This window comes from Tyto alba, unplaced genomic scaffold (assembly GCF_018691265.1).
Source record: "Tyto alba isolate M040663 unplaced genomic scaffold, T.alba_DEE_v4.0 Super-Scaffold_26, whole genome shotgun sequence".
Classification (NCBI taxonomy): Eukaryota; Metazoa; Chordata; class Aves; order Strigiformes; family Tytonidae; genus Tyto; species Tyto alba.
In genome coordinates, this window is record NW_024881300.1 from 11,503,252 (window position 1) to 11,517,196 (window position 13,945).

The 13,945-nt window shown below is 34.2% G+C and overlaps 1 long non-coding RNA gene across 1 annotated transcript in view; it reads right to left on the reverse strand.

The window, feature by feature from the left end:
• LOC116960231 overlaps positions 1 to 13,945 on the reverse strand; it is an 88,878-nt gene that overhangs the window by 72,622 nt on the left and 2,311 nt on the right. Inside the window, exon 2 of the long non-coding RNA XR_004406274.2 lies at positions 13,605 to 13,719. This is a non-coding gene — a long non-coding RNA (uncharacterized LOC116960231). The remainder of the gene's footprint in view (positions 1 to 13,604; positions 13,720 to 13,945) is intronic.

Sequence of the window (13,945 nt, forward strand, 5' to 3'; positions counted from 1 at the left end):
TGGCCTAGCATCTAATGACAGACTTAATTTCTATTTTCCAAGGAGAGTACCACAAAAATATAATTTTGAGATTATACAAATATTTTATCAGACTATACAAAAAATGTAACCAAAATTGCCTTACATATCTACATGAATACATAATAATAGCAGAAAATTGCTAGACTACAAAATGCTCAGCCTTTAAAGTCCACAGAAAGACATTAGGTCTTGTAAATAATTAGTTAAAGACCCTGATGCTAATACATTATGGCATAATCTGACTCACAGCATATTTCTTTCATTCCGGGTTTAAGGATTCATTCATTTGGGGGGTTTATTTGTTGGGTGTTTCTTTTTTTTTTTTTTAAGCACAATCAGGATACAGTATTTACATATTGTTTATGAAGAAGGAAAGAAGGAAGTGTCTTATCTCTGTTTATGTCTTAATTCTGGCATTCCAATACAAATCATAACAGCTTTGTCTTTCAATACATTAACCCTCAGCATGTATTTTCACAATTAAATAATAAGCTCCATATAGTACTTTCCATTCCCTTTCTAACACAGAACTATGCTACCTGTGATATGACACATAAGGGATTTTAAAACAATTCCAAGAGCTAATCCCAGTAAACCCAGAATTAAAGTTCTTGTTTTCATATTTCACTTTCAAAATATTTAGAACTTTGACAGATATGACATTATGTTTTCATTAAAACAGCTGATTTCAAAATGCTGCACTGTGCAAAAACACCATAAACAGTTTATGATGAACTGCCACACTCTTAATTAAAACAATAAATCCAGTGCACAATATTTGTGCAGCCTCTGGTTTGACCTTTGCCTCTTGCTATCCACTACCAAAGCTGCTGCCTCATTCTGTGCACCAGATGTAGAAGGTTTTAAACCATGATCTGAAAGGCAGTAAAGATAAAATAAGAGAAAATGTGCCATTACTCTTTGCAGTTATGATTAATTCAGTTCATATTTTACAATCTGGTTATGGAGTAAAACTGCAGACTTTACATCAAGTATTTGCCATTCAATATACCAAATGTATAAAAATGCCTGATACTTTAGAAAATGGCACAAAGCTAATTCACAACCACCACATGAAGGACAGAAATAGGAGTAATAAAAAAAAAGGACAGTAATTAGCTATCCATCTAAAATAACGACGCTATCTCAGCCACTTGATGGTCAGTCTTGGCAACAAATGCATCTCTTACAACAAAACAAATTACTGCTTTCCCTTGTCTCTCTACCACTTGATTTTAGAATAAAATATCCTTTAAAACCATCAGGTCTGCTCCACAAACAGAAACTAAAGGTTATTAATTACTATGGCATGCTGTAATGACCACAGATTTGTTCTGTTTTCCTGGCAACAAAGTCAAATGCAGAAACAACTCAAAGACCTAAGTACAGGAAATGAGCTAGGAATCAGGAGTACAAGCTGGTGTAGGCAGAAATCTTACAGAAAAGAAGATGAATTGAAAAGTCCTCATTCTGAAAATGCTTATACATTTATCAATTAATTACTTTAACCCACTAACTTCTTATACAGTAAAGCTTCCTCTCCTATAAAAATTCCCCACACAGAGCTCTAGAGAACAAGAACCTTATTTTGCTAGTTCTTTGATCTGCGCAGAGTCAGGAACAAAAATCTCTCCTCAAGGTTAACTGACAAAGAAATGTCATTCTGCAGTTGACGAGACACTAGGTATTTGAGGAGGTAGAGGGTAATTAGGAGTTTGGTTTTGTTTTGAATTTTTTTTTTACTCATCAATTTTAGTTACAAATTAAGAAAAAAAAAATATAGGAGCACATACACATAAAACCTTCTCTGTATTCATCATGCATTCAAAATCAAAGTGTGTTGCTGTACGAAGCAATGTATAATTTTTCTACATCACTCACAGACAACACAAAATTTCAAATTCAATGAATGAGTTCTGTGGGGACACAACAGGAAAAAACACACATATATGTAGTTTTCTGTCCATTGAGAAATTGGAAAGTATATTAAAAAAAGGGAAGACATACAAAAAAAAAGACCTACTGCATTAAGAACACTATTATCTTTGTTATTATTTGTAACTATTCCTCGGATTTCTCTGAAAAGGAACACAAAGGAATTAAACAATAATCAGTGAGAATTAAGTGAGCAGGGTAAAAAAACAACCAAACAAATCCAACACAAACTCAACACCTCAAAAATAGCTTCCAAACATTTCTTTAGAAGAAAAATAGGAAACATGCAGTTATTGGAGACTTCAATATTTATGTCTTTCTGTGACTCTCACTACCTACACTTGGGGAAAAGACTATAAAAAAAAGTTCACAGTAAATGAGATCTTTTAAACTAAAAAAGCACTAAACTTCTGGAGAGTTATTTTACTTCTAGAGCTTTCACTTCTAAAAAGATGGTGAGGAAAGCTACCATGCTTGTATAACCTCTGAAGTTGCTAGCTAATTTCTGCAAAGCATGAAATATTCTTATGAAGTATGCAATAGGAAAAATTTTAAAGTCATCCCTTTCTGATATACTTCTCAAAAATTGTAACCTAGTAGGGAAGTATTTGCACACTTTTACATTTACCTGAATTGTACTGTATAGATTTGAAGTCTATTTTAAGTGCTGCAAATTCCTCTTCATTTTCTTGGGTTGCATCACATGAATGTACACCACATTTTAGTCAGGCATTGCTAGCTAAAATTTAAAGACTGTTGGTAGCTCATTGCTTTACAAATACACATACTCTGAATACTGCAGATGACAAATATGGTGTGAAGAATCTTGATTGCTAAAATGTGTCCATCCTGACACACCACAATTTAAGCATAATAGATGACCAAACCTGTTCAGAACATAATAGGTTTTTTACATTGCCAATCATAAACATTTTGATATTTCCTTTAATGATCAGATCTTTACAACAAATTATTATGGATGGTCAAAAGAAAAAAAAATTCCTTTCCTAAGCTGTTTCATTGTAAAAGAAATCTAAAAAATATAGTGTATCCTAACAAATCCTGAACTCACGAAGAAACCAAAGAACAAATATTTTCTGCATTATAAAGTCTCAATTTTTATGCCAGTCTCATGATTACAGTATCCATGATTACGGGATACCATCAACCAGCTTGGTTACACAAGTGAAACCCATGTCAGAGTACCAAAAGTCCTGCAATGATTCAGACAATAAGGAACCTAGAGCGAGAACAATATGCAGATGGTGGGACAACTTCCAACTAATCCTTAATGCTTTCACAACACTGAAATTATTCCTACTAGTGTATCAACCATGACATTTCATGAACAAACATGAAAATTGCAGGAGAGCACTTTAATGATATAACTACATTCTGACATAGCATTTTCCAAAGCAGAAATCTTGACCTTGACTACAGCAAATTTACCTGCCAAGTTAAACTTCCTAATAAACAAGTATAAACATGTCCAAGTGATAATTTAATTTTTTTTAATGTGGACACCAAAATGTAAACTGAAACAAATGTGCCCTCCCGTTACAGATCTATTGCAAAGAAAGTGAATGTTAATACTTCCAAAAAACAGGTGAAAGACTATTTGAACGCTACCCAGTAACATATTTCCTGCAACCTAGTTCTCAGAAACACCCAAAAGATTTTAGTCGAAACACAAAAATTTCAGGAACTTGCAAGTTTTAGCTCATAAAGAAGGGTTACATTTAACAAAGTTTCAAGACATTGAAAAACATTTTTTTTATTTGGAAGTGTTGGGTAAACTTAAATTATGGATGATCCATAGGCTGCTATAACAATATTTACATGCATATAGCAGAAGAGTTCATCCTTTTAGAAAACATTGTTCTACAGAGTACAACACATAGGGCATAAAATTTAAAGAAGGTTTAAATAGGAATTTTGCCTAAAGAACTATTCCACTCCAGCCTCTGGAAGACACTGTTCTGAATAATATTTTTTTTATTCCATGCAAGGATTAATTTGCCTTCCTTTTCCTTCCTGGAGGAAGAAGTTGGTCAATTTTTATAAGATTGCTGGTGTAGACACCCTCACATGAAATGGCTTTGCATTGCCAATTAAAGTGTTGGAACTCTGATTCAGAAAGCATACATAACAGAAATTTCATCTATATATGGCATACAGATTAACACAGGAAAGTAAAAAAGCAGGCAGCAAAACACTCCCTATCCCCCTTTTCAACCATGAAGCATCTGCATGGTTATCTCCTGCTGGATCACATTAACAGGGCATACATGTGCAAAGAAAGTTATACCCAGAAGGATAAAAGAACCAAGACCAGCCATTAGTAGCCTGGCTGTATGACAAATCCAGAAACAATGTTTAATCCAAATTTAAAGCCACAACCACCTGAAGAGCTGAATGAAGTCAGACAAAGGGTGTAAAGTAACATCAGTCACTACAGGGAATTTCCATTAGGTCAACTAACAGTTAACCAGCTGGAAATTATAATTATAGATTCAGCATCATGCAGAACCACAAGACCACATTCTTGTAACACTTTTAATGATTCTTTAAAAGGAAGAATTAAATGCATGGAGAAAAAAATACAAATTCACCTTTCCATTGAAAATACCCATCTTGCTTTTCTCCTTAGTACTATCTTTCCCATAGCACATTAACCCAACACTTCAACTAAGAAAAATTAAAATTCATTTTATACAGAATAAATAAAAACAAACCAAACCAAAACAAACAAAAAAGCCCCAACCTGTAACGAATTCACATCCAACAAAGAAACTAGTGAACTGCACAAAATTTTTAAACTGAACTTTGGCTTTTCAGAGCTGCCCACCTCTTCAGGATTTCAACTCAATTCAGTGGTACCTCCAGATGCTTAGAAACCTAAAACAAACAAGCTCTTTTCTCCATGTTTTGTTGGACTTGGAGATGTAGTTTGGACTCCATAGTACCTGACTTTGCCTCTAAATCAATAAACTTTAAAAGCAATCACTCATAGATTACTAAATTTTAAATTGTCATAATACCAACTGGCTGAATAAAACAGTTCACAAATGTTACTTCAGTCCATACAATCAGAAAGATGACATCTGTTTGTCTTCAGCAGACAGACATTATGTGTTTGAAAAGTGCATACAATATATTATTAACATTGCCAGAAACAAATCTGTAACAACAAGGGCTCTGTGTTTTCTCCTGAAAACTGAAAAGATTAGACATTTTTCTTTAAAATAAAAAATATTTTCTGAAAAAAAAAAAAAAAAAAAAGCATTAGCAATTATATAAAACTTGTGGACAGATATTAAATGTGCCCAACAGCATAAAATTTCTGAATTATGTATTTCCAAAGCTCTTCTATGAGCTGAACTTTCATACCACCTTCTTTATCCTGACCTGAATAGCAAAGATTTAAAAAATTGGAGAAGAGTAGATTAAGAAAAATAAAATATATGCTTGAGTCACAATATTCTTTAACCTTCTATCAGAGACCCTGAAAGAAAACTGGGCATGTGAAGATCAGCATGTGAAAGATAGCATCCATTAAGGTTTATGCTGCAATGACTTTAGGTTTCATGAATAACAAAAAAATGAGCTCAGTCAAGAAAAGTGTTTGAATAAAATTGAGAAGAAAGACAGTATCCACACAAGGCCTAAGAAGTCCACTTTCCTATGAACTTGGTTAATGCTGTTTTCCTACTACAAAAGTAAGAAATGACCATTTGTTTAATTTTAAAGCAGATGCAGAAAAATTAGTAAAAAGGCAGCTTGAGGAAAATCCACATTTTCCAGACTATTATAGTCAGGTAATAAGTCTTTTCTTACTGGGAAATGTATTCGAGGCATGGAATGGAGGATATAGGAATTAACTAGTATCTTCAATGAATTCTAGCTCAGTAAATGCACAAATATATGTAGAGGTAAAGAAATCTGTATTGCAACAAAGGAATAGGAAGGAAGAAAATTTAAATTTTTTACAGCCTATATAACCAACTATTTCTTTTTACATTCAATAGGTGAACCCCAACATCTAATGTAAACATCAATCCTAAGAGCTGACAAGTGTTTCCAGTGACAAAAAGTTTACCTACTTTAACACCAGTAATCCAAAACTGTAAATCTCATACATAGACAATGAGTAGTATAATCCTGTCACCCTGCTCAACTGTCAGCTTTAAGAATACCCTTGGATCAACTGAGATACACGTTGGGTACATCTGCATTCCCATGAAAAGTCTTCAGTGCTCCCAAACATCAAATCTACACTTGAACTCATAGAAGCTGGTGGGTGATGAAATAAGTGACTGATTTAAAACACTATATGAACGAGAATTAACTTTGGATTACATAGGGTAACAATCACAAGTCTTTGTAGAAGAAAAAGATATGCCTTTCTGATAATGTTATCCACTGATCATCTATCACATTTATATAACTGTGAATAATCTTCCTTTATAAGACTAAGGAAAAGGACTCCTGTATACTAATATGACTAAACAAATATTGAATTTATTATTTTTCCAGTGTCTTCATAACTTTTGTATACACTGAAGCTACAGCAGTTATAAATGGGAAGACAAGAATCTTGTAGTAAGCTTGTGACTAAAATTCTCCCTGAATGAACAATCAATATCTATAAGATGCCAACCTAGGAAATCCCAGGTATCATGCTTGGAACTACAGAAGACGATTAATAAATATATTATCTTTGTATGTAATAGGAAACACTTTGTGTACCTCATGTGAAAGGGATTGATCCCATCCAATATTTATACATGAAACAAGTAAGTCATCATAGAGAATCACAATGAAGTAAATAAATTTCACTCTGAATCCTCTTATTTTCTTCTTTAACAGCTCAATATTTTCAATCTGATTTGAAATATTTTTGCAGCAGTGTGAAAAGTGGAAATGCACAGCTTTCACCCCAAAGAACTATACAGAGACTGTTTAAAACAAAGACAATTGGCTGAAGCAAGGAAACCTGAGACATTCAATCATTTCAATTGTAAGCCTTAATTTATACTGCAGCACACATAAGCAGTGCCAAATGTGAACAACTCAATACAAGTGACACTTAACTTCTGAAAATTTTGAATTCTTGGTTTGAATTCTGTATTATTCAAGAAAATTGTATTAAAGAAAAAAATCCAAATTTCATGAGGAATTATTCTTGAGTTACACCTGAAAAAAAAACCTGTCTTTTTTTAGAATTAACAGAGGCTTTAAGACATCACTCCTAGACTAAATATACAGAAAAATCAGTGCCACTACACATGGAAAAACACTGTTAAAAAAAAAAATCCCCAAAAATTAGCTGTATTTCATCTTTCTAAGTTTATCTTACTAAGTTCCACCACTGGGACACTGGTAAAAATAACAGGGATACACCTCCATCTAATTTTTTATGTCTTTCTTAGTGCCATTATAGGACTAACATATTCTCCCTCTCAACTTTTTTTTTTAATTGTTGTAGCACCACTGACAGCAGGTGCCTTGAAGTGGGGGCACATACCAAGCCTGACCTCCCTATGAACAGCTCTGAATTCCCTGATCTTGTTATGAGTATTTTTTCTTCAAATGCAAAGCTGCAAAATGCATGAAAACTAAAGTAATTCAATTAAGTATCTATTCTGATCTGGAAAAGACCATTTTGTTAGAACCAGTGGAGCACTAGTTTAACCCTGGTGTTCAGAATTCCCAAGCAAGTCAGCACATTAAGCCAGCTCTTCAACTTAAGAACAATTACTGTCATTTATCAGCCTGAATAGCAATAATGCACAAATCGACAGCTTTCAAGAGGCAAAGAGCGAGCTAGGTGTAATGATATGCAAAGCCACAGCACTCTACATTTTGAACTGTCTTCAGCCCATCAATACATCTCGAAGTACCTACAATTTATCAATACAAATGTGGTACCCAATGAAGGCAGGACCAAAAAGATAAATATGAACAGAGTGGAATAAAAGGTTCAAGAATGTTTGAATTTTATAATGATGAAGTATAGATCACATTCTTACAGCATTTTACATGCAGTGACCTGATCACATCACATCTTTTTCAGCCAGAGGAAACTAGGATAAGAGATAATCTTTCTTTCAGGTAGTTGTAAGCAGCTGCTTTGCTTTTTTTATTTTGTTCCTCCTCTCTCCTCTAATCTTCCTTTTTTTTTTTTCCCCCTGCCATTTCTATTACAATCATTCATCCATGGAGTAGTTACCCAGATATGGTTATTTTTATTGAAATATATAATTAATATACTATTATTTTTATCTCAAGAAAGCACAGTATATACAGAAGGCATCGTTTGAGTCTCACTACATTGTAAACCCATTTTAGAAGCAATTGAAGGATTAAAGGGACACTTGAAATTATCTAATAGCATATATACCAAATGGCATTCTGATAATGAAAGACTCAGGAATACAGAATTGATTTCCTCCTTACCTGATCTAATTTCATAGGGTTTTTTCTTTGGGATTTTTTGGCTTTTTAAACATAAACAGCTTCTTTGTGAATGGAACCTTTCAGCAACTAGAGCTATTGCAAAAGTCAGGCATTCGGATTGCTTTCTCATATAGGACCTATGAAGACAGGTATGGGCATTTGAATTAGGCGTTAACACATACAGAGAATAAAGACACTTCTATGTTTTACCATGAGAAAGAAAAAATCAGGATTATAATTATTTTAGCTGCAAGTCTGGCAGTTCTACCTGAAACTGCTAGTTTTATAATATCTTTTAATTTTCTGTTCCTTACTTTCTAATAATTACAGCATGTAATCTGTTAAATGTAGTACTACCTTGAATCAAGATTGCAAGATGCTCACTTGAGTTACCCATCTACTTTGAAAAGTATTTTGTGCAGGGGATCTCACTATGCAAGTTATTTTTCCTAAACTACTTTCATCTTCAAAAACTTATCTGTCTTACAGAAAGTACTTACATGTCCAGATGGATAAAATGAGGTATGAGCAGAACTGAAAGAGAGCTTTGCCAAAGAGAAAACACAGTCTTGTAGTTAAAGAACACAGATCAAGAGGTCTGTGGTTTATTCCTAGCTTGGCCACAAAATCCTCATATAATCTTGAATATATCACTAAAACCTGTTCTTCCTCAGTTGCCCCAGAGACAGCTCTTCTTCTGAACACAGAGAATAGCTTCTTCAGGGGACAGATGACAGTTATTGATCAATGGAAAATAGAACATCACGATTCATGAACATCTGTGTGGTATTCCTCAGTAGAGGTCTGGAACACTATTGTCTTCAGCCTTCAGGAGACAGAATTTGCACACAGATACAATTCATCATATGATGTAGCTCAAAGTTGAGAGGATTTAACAGGAGCTTTCACATTATTTAAAATACAATTTAAAAAAAAAATACAATTTCCTCCTGTTTTACTGTCTCTCTAGAATTCATTCATCTTCCTCTATTAGGGGGGAGTGAGGGATGAGGGGTGGATGTATATTCCAATGCTCTGAGTTTATTTTTCACATCCTTTTTTATTTCCACTGCCAATTTCTTTTACCAACTTTTACCATCTTTCTCAGTGGGCACATCACATGTACCTAAACATATGTGTCTCCTTCAGACACTCTAAGTTGCCAAGCTGCTGAAAAGGGTGAAGAGATCGAGAGGATATCAACCCATTGAGAATGTCTTAGTGACCACCATGATTTCTCAAATGGCAGAATATGTCAAACTTTGGGATGAATTGAGCTTAAGGTGTCCTTTACCTGTAGACCTTTCTTACACTGATGATTACACGTTTCCCAGTTTAGTAGACTTACCAGGTAGTAATATGAATATTCAGTCAGAAGAAGTAACTCATTATCAAGAAACACAATGAACAAGTTACTAAAGAAATAATATGTATGGTCATCTCATCTTAAGGGAAAAGCAGAAGAGAAACCCACCACTGACTGACAGCACAGTTTTGAGAACTTAAAAACTGTGTTTTGTAACAAATTACTTCTGTATTTGGTCTAGTATTCTGATTCCAGCTGTTAGCAATGCATATGGAAGAATTCACCATAATGGAAACATAATAGTATAGTTTTCCAGGAAGGTGAATGGGAAAACGTCTAAACAGAACAGAATGGATGCTTATTTTGATTTACATCTCTCTTACTTGCTACTGTGTTGGCAACACTCATGATTTTTCACAATTCTCCAATTACTTGGTATGCCTTCTCATCTAAACACTACTGCAGTTGTATTATTATAGAAAAAAAAATCTCATTTTCTTTTTTTAAATTATATTCCTAACATTCAGTAATGATAAGAAAACACCACAAGCTCAAACCCAAAATTTTCAGAATACTAAAGGAAACAAAAAGAACTTGGAGTAAATTGTTTTTAAAAACTGTTATAAACCAATGTCACTTTTTTATCTGAAATGAAATGGTCATTGGTCTTGAATGTTTATGTAGGTAATGGCTCTAAAGTTACAGTGATAGTAGAGAACTTTCACCTCTGTAACTTCTCCTTCTAACATGTTTGTGTCGACCTTGGTACTGTTCTCAAGCTCTATTGCTCTTGTCTAATAGCAGCATCAGAAATGCAAATGTACTCTAAAAATCCAAGGCATAAAAAATTACATTGACAAAAATAAATAAATTTTTCAGAAGAAGAAGATGAAACTCAAATAAATGTGTAACCTGAACAATCTAAATGACATGTTATTGTGTCAAACCCTTCTGTTCACTTTTTATGTCTAAACTGACTTAAGAATTTGATCTTACTTCCTCTGAATTAAAAACGAAACTTCCATCTTTTCTTTGAAAAAATCACAGAAAGCTCTTCTGGAGTGAAATAGTATCTCCTGTTCAAAAAAATTCAGATTTATCTATTCCTTGACAGAAGTAATAAGAAGAAATGAAATAGTAAGAAAAAATTCTAACAGTTACAGTTTCAAACATCAATTAACTTAAACAAAAACTACAGTGTACTGGCTGGGTTCTGCTTGGTTTTACAATGAAAGAGTTGAGTATCACATTTTGTCTAATTATCTAAATAAACTACAGATCATTCTAAGTTGTCAGAACTTAAGCTGACTTGAAGGGACCTGGAGGTCTGGAAACTTTTAAGGCTTCTGACATCACTGTAGAAATAAGAAGAGGGGACAAGGATCTGATCACATCTGCTTCCTTCCTCCTTTCACTGAGATCTCTAGCAAAATTACCACTTGCACTCAGAGATCCAAACACAGGCTCCTTAACAAGGAGTTTCAAAGACATGGAGACACGATTCATCACTGCAGAGCTCATAGCTATGAGAAATCTGTTACAAAGTTACTAAATATAATTTGCCACACATAATAGCAATAATATCTATACCCATTTTATCTACAGATACAGCAAAGTAATGACAGTCCAGCAGCCACTTTGAAGGCTCACTAAAAAGATGAAAAAGATGGAGGTTAACACCCAATTTGTAATAAAAAAAAAAAATGAGCTCTGAGAGCTATTTGAAGATTAGTGGGAATTAGGCATGTCCGTACTTTTAGAAGATGCCCATCCACACCTTTATACACAAATACAGTATCACCGATGTGGTTCCCGCTGTGATTCAGTACTCATCAACTTAATTAAAATGTGAACTATGATGAACAATCTTCACCAATTTTTCAGTACAATTCAATGAAACAGTAATATTAATGATTGGTTAATGATCACAATTCTGTAGATAAATGTATTGAGTACTTAGTACATGACAAAGATAGTAGAAAAGCTCTGGACATGACCAGGCCTGTGCTCTGCCCATTCACACTATAGGGTTGAGAATAATTAGGGTCACACTAAGGTGTAGTACAGAACTCTGAAAAGAACTAGGTTCTTTTTTCCAAGAGTTGGGATTTCTTCTTTGTTTCAAGGGTTTTAAACATCAGTAAAGTTACAGAATACTCCAGGAACTGGAGGAAGGACACCGCAAAATACTCGTTCCAGCTCATCCACATTTTGCTTGCTTAGTAGGCTGCATGGAGCAAAAATGAACATCAGCATGGCTGGAGTTCCTAAAGATGGTTTAGCCTGCCAGCTAATTCCATCAGTAGCACAGAGGGAGCATACGTCATCTGTCAGGAGTATGGCAAAAATTAGGAATTCTGACAGCAGCAGTCCAGCCAATCTCCTCCTGAATAATGGCCACAAAGGACACAATCAGTCTGACACTGTTGGATCATCCTTGGAGTTACCTTCATTTATGCTAAAACAAAATTGATGACAACCTATTGCAGAATTTGTCAAAAGGGGATTGCAGCATCAACTGTTTCAAAGTGCCATAAAGACTGATTTTGTTAAATGAAAAAGAGCTCATCTTATCATTTTCTTTTCTAATAGGCCTTCTAGCACAAAGCTCTTCACTGGAAATGTGGGTGCTCTTTTAAAAGGAAGTATTCCTAAATATGGATATTTAATATAAAATCTCATACCGACATCTGTATTTAAACTGTCAGGAAAGACATTACAGCCATTTTATCCTTGTTTCTATTAACTGTGTAACAAGCATGAGATATATACAGAAGATGACATGGAAGAAAAAGCAAACAATAAAATGGGAGTCAAATTCTCAAACTGAAGAAAACTTCTTGACTCTTGTTACTCTTCTTTTTGAAGTATCCATGCAGTAACTTAGAAGAGACTGCAGACTCACAAACTGAAAAGAATAGAGGGCAAATCAGGGCTATTTCAAGGATTCAGATCGAATGTTGATATATTTAAACACACTATAACCCAAAGAGGAGGGTTTTCTTCAATGTCATCTTATTACACTGCAAGGGAGGAAAACAGACAGTTCAATCACAAAATCATAATGCTTAAGCAGCATGAAATCATAAAGCTAGCAACAAAACAGGTGAAGCATGCTACATTTATGATTCATATGCTTCCTTTCACCCTAGTACAGTATTGGTTTACTGATAGCCCTAAATGGCCAGTCCCTGCTGGTCTCTCCAGCACAAGAGGAGTGAGCAATATTATCCTTTTGGGTGTAGTTACTGTACTGCACTCCATCATATAAAAATAATGCACATGAATAGTTAAATTGTTTATCCAACTGTAGACATAGGTTACAAGCTACCATAAATAGGGTTGTTGTTTAGACATGTACATAAAGCTCAATGCATACAAATAATCTTTACTGTCACATTCTAGATCCATTGAAATTGGTATACTGCTACAATATAATTTGGTAATTTTACTTTGCTACAGACATCCCAATTCTCTTAAAAATTGATGTGAACTAAAATAACAAATTATTTGCAAAATCATATCTATAAAAGAAAGTCTAAATGTGGACTTTCTTTGACCACTTAGTTTCCTCATAGTTTTTTCAAATCTGATGTGATTTTGAGATCACCAATGTTGATATTCTCAAGCACCTGAGGGACAAGTACATCTTGAAACAGGTGTCTCCTTAAGATTTCCTTGAGTATAAAAATCCAGAGTAAAAACAATTCAGAGAAAGTTCTCAACTCTATCTTTTGCCTCCACATGGTGAAATAGGCATTTCCACCTAAGATACTTAACTGAAATTAGAACATCACAAAATAAACTGGGACGTTTCTTCTTTGCACTATAGCTGGACTCAATATACAGATGAGAAGGGAATGGAAAGGACAGCTCTGCTTACCTCAGGCTGAAGGCTTTTTCAGTCTCTGCAGCAACTCATTTGGGTTAATAAGGAATTGATTGCAGAATTCGGCCCATCTTTTATTATCACAGATCTTCTTGATTCCAGTCAATTCCTAACAAAAGGATCATAGTTTCCAGAGTGACTAAATAACCTCATAGAAGTGAATTAGGCTCCTAAATGCCTTCTGACAAATTTTAACCTTATGTCTTATATACTGACATGTTCATTATCAGATAAATACACCTGCTATACTGCCATCAGTTGTCAATCAGTAATCCATAGTATTGACAAAATTTCTAAATTGCTTTCAAGATAACATCGTTCTCAAAAAATTATTT